The sequence below is a fragment of the Prionailurus viverrinus genome, chromosome B3 (assembly GCF_022837055.1).
Source record: "Prionailurus viverrinus isolate Anna chromosome B3, UM_Priviv_1.0, whole genome shotgun sequence".
Lineage (NCBI taxonomy): Eukaryota > Metazoa > Chordata > Mammalia > Carnivora > Felidae > Prionailurus > Prionailurus viverrinus.
Genome location: NC_062566.1, coordinates 115,745,914 through 115,751,947, shown reverse-complemented (window position 1 = coordinate 115,751,947; position 6,034 = coordinate 115,745,914).

Here is a 6,034-nt window from a genome sequence, read left to right as displayed (position 1 = left end):
CCTCGCCTGCTCACACTCTGTCTCTGTCTTGCAAAAATAAATAAAACATTAAAAAAAAAGAGAGAGGGAGAGAAACAAGGACAAGAATAGAATAGAGACAATTAAACTCCTGTCCTGGTTGGTTGTCTTCTTTCCCCTGCAAGATCTCATTCAGCATCTGATATTGTTCATACTCCAACTGGGAAAATGGTGAAAGTACTAGGACTTGTAAAACTATGATTTTTTTTTTGGTACTTTAAAAGTGTCTCTTTATGTGAGAGCAAGTTTCATATCAAAATGCAGAATTTATTCTTTCAACCTAACCAGACCTGTTCTCTACAGTTTTTCAGGAGACAACAGTTCTTTTGATCCCTTTCAAATTATATCTTAGTTTTATTACAGTATGCCTATCTAATGGCCTCATAATTTCATTTGGGACCGGGACTGATCTTTGTGGTAAATGCTTGTTATGCCATCCTTAATCTGTATTTCCTCTACCTTTTTAGAATGTTTGATTTCTGGTTAATAAGACTCAATAGACTAAAGGTTTATAGAAAGACAAAAAGAAAAGCAAAAAACCCCAGCTGGTAATGTTTGTTGCAACTGGGATCCCATACAATGAGAAAGACGTTACAGTGAGAATTTCCACTTTTGTATTTTGCAGCCTGCTGAAACTGGCCTTTGTATCAATGGAATGATTTTTCTCATTTTTTAATACAGGAAACACATTTGTACTCATGGAAGAAAACTTTGTTTGCCAGCAGCCCTGCAGTGAATCTTATAGGAGCAATGAAGTATTGCATTCATTAGTGTGTGTCTCAGAGAAGGTTCAGGAAAAGCCTTCACTGGTTTTCAAGGGGATCCTTGTAGAATTACGTAATTGGAACTCTGAAGAATAGGCACCACTGTCTAAAAATGGCCTTTATTCTTCTTAATACATATAAGCGGTTTCATAGACTGGGAGACATGACCTTCAAAAGGAGGGTGTTTTCAGGGGATTTGCAAGGCTGTCAGGGTCTCTGCCTCCAGGCCCAGTGGGGTGTTGTGGCCTCTGGACCTCTGCCTCCACTCTCCAGAGCTATACGGAGGCCAGCTGTCCTGGGAGTTTAAAATATTTTTCAGGTTAGACCAATTTGTGGGATTAAAAAAAAGTGTTATGATACTTCTTATATTAGGATGAGGTGCAGTTTCAAAATGTTTTGCTACAATCTCAGACCACCATTTTTTTGAGAATTGCAGAGATTAGAAAAAGTTCTCCATAAATAATGTAATAATCTTCCTGGCTAGCCTGACTCAAGCAATGGAAGAGATAATTATCCTTTTTCATAATTTATAAACTCAGTTGCATGCATCAACATAAAACCAACCTATTAGCCAAAAATACCTAACATTACATTTGTTGCCTGTTTGGATTTTGTTTTGTTCTGTTTGTTTTTAACTTTACTTGCCATAGAGTAAAAACAGACTTAATTTTCTAACACATGAGAGTAGTCATTAACACCTTTGTGGTGCTTTAAGGTTTACAACATGATTTTTGCATGTCTTACTTGAATTTTCTTGGCAACCCACCAGATAAGATGGTGTTATGCTCCCCAGTTTACAAAGGCTGAAATATATTAAGTGATTTGTCTAAGATCACACAGGTACTAAGTGGCAGACTAATGGTAAACAAGTTTTCTGGCTCCAGTCACGAGAATGAATGTTACCATTTACTAAGGGCCTACTATATATACCCAATGTTTTGTGTACCTTATTACTAGCCTTACGACAGTTCTGTTAGCAAGGTAATGTCTCTTTTTTTTTTTTAAGTTTTATTTATTTATTTGAGAGAGAGAGCCAGCGAGAGCGTCAGTAGGGGAGGGACAGAGAGAGAGGGAAAAAGAGAATCCTAAGCAGGCTGTGTCCAGTCAGCAGAGTGGGGCATGAACTCACGAACCAAACTGTGAGATCATGACCTGAGCCCAAACCAAGAGTCAGACGCTTAACTGACTGAGCCGCCCAGGCGCCCCGCCGATGTCTCTTTAACAGTGAGACTGCTAAGCCTCAGAGATGTTACCCCATTTGCTAAAAGAGCCAGAATTCAGACCCAGATCTGGGTGGCTTCACGTTGCACACTCCTTCCCATTGTTACCCTGTGCTTGCCATATATTTTTAATTTATTAGGGACTTACCAGTTTGTAAACTTAGTGGTTCAACTTTATTAGATTCCGGTTAGTGGAGACTTCACTAACTTCAGAGTGAAAAAAAAAGATACGATGTGCGATGAAGCCATTCTAGAGAGTGCCTTTTTGGGGAACGTTCATCACAATTATATTTGAAATAAGGGTGCATGTCTTTAAGAAGCTTAGCTTTAGTCAGGACAAGGAAACTGATGATGGAATGTGGTAACTTCCTCTAGTTTAGAGGTCACTGAGTTATAGCTATGTCGTCTTTACTGGGATATGAGGAGATGACAGTTCTGTCAGAAATAAAATCTATAGATGATAATAGGGGCTAGACTCAGAAAAGCTTAAAGCAAAGCTTAGAGTGTAGGCTAGAAGGGAGGGAAGAGACAGGGGAGAGGGCTAGGGAAAGGTCCAGAACCTAGCTGGTGATCTGGAACCCCATGAGCAGCTGAGAATGGAGAGGTTCAAGCAATCACACATCAGAGTGAGGCAAAGAAAAGGTCAGACACAAATGAACAGATGGGATCTGAACCTAACAGTGGAAAAAAACAAGGCGGCCAACACAGGGGCAGAGCAGGAGGGGGCCCAAGACCAAGTTCTAGAGACGTGTAGGGGCCTGAGGAGCCATGCCAAGCGAGAACAGATGCAGTGGTCAGCTCCTAGAGAGCGCGGACAACTGTGCTTGGATGAAGCTTTAAGTGGGAGCCAGTGGTAGCAAGTCCAGATGAAGGGAAGAGCAGTTTCTGGCACAAATTGTCAGACTCGTTCTACCTGTTTTCCATCTGAAGTGCCACCCGGTTCCATCAGAACCTTTACGAAAGCAGGCTACCAAGGAGAACTGACTGCTGCGTTTGCTGTTACCTGTCCTGCCTTTTCACACTTTCTCAACTGAAGTTGCTTATCAGCACTGAGATAGCAACAAGATGGACTCAGAAAAGAAGGACGTCTGGGAAACCAAAAATCTAGATAATCTCACCAAACAAACCCTTGCTTCTCTTTCTCCATTTATTCATCACTCAGTAACTCAGGCATATAAAGAAAAAAAGAGGCTATCCTATGGCTTAGGATCTTTCAGACCCTTGGGTCATTGTCATCCCGTGCCCATTTGTCAGAGAGCACCCTGTGCTTTGAAACATAAAGTTCAGGCAACCTGATCAAAGTCTGGAGGATCCAAGTGTCTTACGTACCTGAATCTATGGAGCTTAGTGGAGCCCGTAAGCTAGCGTGCCCCAGGTAGCAATCTGAAGAAGCTAATTTGGCCTGACTTCACCCTCACAACTTGCCTGACTAAACAACTTGTTCTTATTTACCACAAAAGTAAGGCATATGCAGTGGTGGTTGCCACCCACCCCTACCCTAGCCAAAAAAAAAAAACAAACGATGGTTTGGAGTTGGAGTTAGCTACTGCTATATTAGTGTATCGTTATTATTCAAGGTATTTTATCACCTCTCTTTTATAGTAAACTGCAGAGTTTTGCATAGAAGTTACGAATTTTAGGAATCTTGTCAAGCTTTTAAGCAGCTTCCTTCTTCTCTAGGCAGGTCTTAATTCTAAATGTAACATGTCTGAAAAAACACTACTGAAAGTCTCCTCTTCAGCTTGGTATTTAATATAAACATCAAGCAGTCACTGTTGCCAGTGTGGTTAGGCTCAAAGGCTGCCCTCCATTGTGTGAGTGTTGTGCAGAAGACTGAAAGCTTAGACTATAAGCTCTTTATTAATAATAATTGCTTAGCCATTGCACAATAACCTGGAACAGCTGTTGGGTGAATGAAAGAATAATTCAAAGCAAAGTAGGCCAGATAGAAAACACTTCCGAACCACATTTCAGAATAGGTCCTTTGTGTCAACTAGGTGCATGTCTGCAGAGGGAGTTTTTGCGAGGACAGGTGGATAGTATGGGGCCTTTACGATAATTACGTCACCATCTGGTACCGTATAGCAAAAACAGTTCTGATGTCCTGAGTTCTACATATGTTATAGAATCACGTAGCCCGATGATGGAGCCACAGGACTGGCAGCCTTCGTTAACCCAGAGACTGAGCCAACAGATTGCCTTGAGAAATGGTTGTGAAGCACATCTGTGAAACGTATGATCCTACCCATACCCGCATCTATTTCTTGGAGGTATCACTTTACACTTAAGTTTTCCTTGGTAGAGTGTTTTTCAGAGACTTCTGAGGCTAAATTAGGAATTTCTGTTCCTGATTTGAGTTCCAAGAATTGTGCCTCTCCTGCCCTCCGCCTAAATTGGAAGATATAAACCGTGGGAAAAGTGTCTTTACAAACTGTATTGAGTAAGTTATCTAACTTGGTTTATTTGGCGTATTCAGGAGGACTTTCACATCCATGGAATCCTCTTTCTATTAATTCTTTTCAAGCTACAGCTACGAGTTTTTGTCCTTAGCTTCCGGGTCCTGCTGGCAAAGGCAGACACAAAGGCCGAGAGGTAGGAAGTTGACATGGGGCTTGTCTCTCCCTGTTCAGATAGGGTTCTCCCCTTTCCAATATTTACTCCTCCTCCAGTCAAAGAGAGGAGAGAGAGAAATAGAAAAATGAGGCATATAAATAGCTTTGTGGGAGTTGCTTAATTGAAGTCCTAAAGAGCCCGAAGAGCATGCATTGGTGCAGTTCTTCTGTCCCAGGCACTTTTAAAAGTTGACCAAAACTACCCTTGGAACCTTCATCCATCTCACTTATGCCTGGGAAGAATGTGGGTGCTAATTTTAGAGCCAGAGACTAGGACGCACAAAGGACAAGTATCATAAAGCATTTTTAGACCAGAAACAGATTTAAGTTCCTTGACTCACTCCTTTTACTCCAGACCACACAGTTGTATGTACCCAAGTGGATTGCTGTTAGAATTGGTGCCTTCAGAGGAGACAATTGCTCGTAATTGGTAGCTATAAGCCACTTCACTGAGAAAGCGCGGGGTCTTAGATGCTTTAAGGAAAAGAATTGACAGACTGAGGCCTGAGTGAGTCAGCCTCTTCTGAGTCAGAGCTTTTAGGCCGGTCTTTCAGACTAAACTCTTCAATCTTGTTTTCTCCCTCTTTCAGGGAAGAGCCCTAAGGCAAAGATCTATCTCAAGTTGATGCAGAGGCCTTCCCCTCATAACCTACCTCTGGCCAGTGTTTACCAAAGTGTGGTTATCAAATCACCTGTTCAGATCCCTTAGGGTGCTTGTTAAACATGCAGACTCCTGGTGCTCCCTCCCTCCACCCCACAGACAGTGCCGCAGGAGACAGGAAGCTGGCCTGGGACCAACATCTCAGGGGGTTCCGCGGTATGCTCAAGTCTGCCCGGGACCTCTGCTCTGGGCCAGTGGTTCCCAAACATGGCGGATCATCTGGATTACCTGGAGAGACTTTCTGAAAAGGTAAGTACTAAAGTAGGGCACACAAAAAATGGAAATAATGTATGAACCTACTAAAAATTAGAAGATATCCTCCAGCTTGCCACTGTTTGGTAGTATTCCTCCAGACTTTTATCCTATTGCATGTACATATTGTTTTGTTTTAATGAAGTAAAAGGTCATATTATGCATACTGCTCGGCAGCTTGACTTTTCCCCAGCTTGTCTTTAATTAACATTAAATGGACTTCCTTCCGAATCTGTCCCATTCTTTTAACACAAGGCTCATGGATCAAATGCCTCTAGGGGTCAGGCAGATAACACGAGTTACACGGACCAGGGAGGAACTGCAGAAAAGGAGGTTTTCCATTTAATGGAGTCAGAAGCTGCTCAAGTGTAGCCAACTGCTGCCATTTGGGAACGTGGGCGCAAAATTGCCAAAGCTGCGGAGTTTCCAAGAGAAGCAAGAACTCTGAATTTTAGTATGTGATCTTCACATTTTTATTATTCTATTTTATTTTCACATTTTTATTTA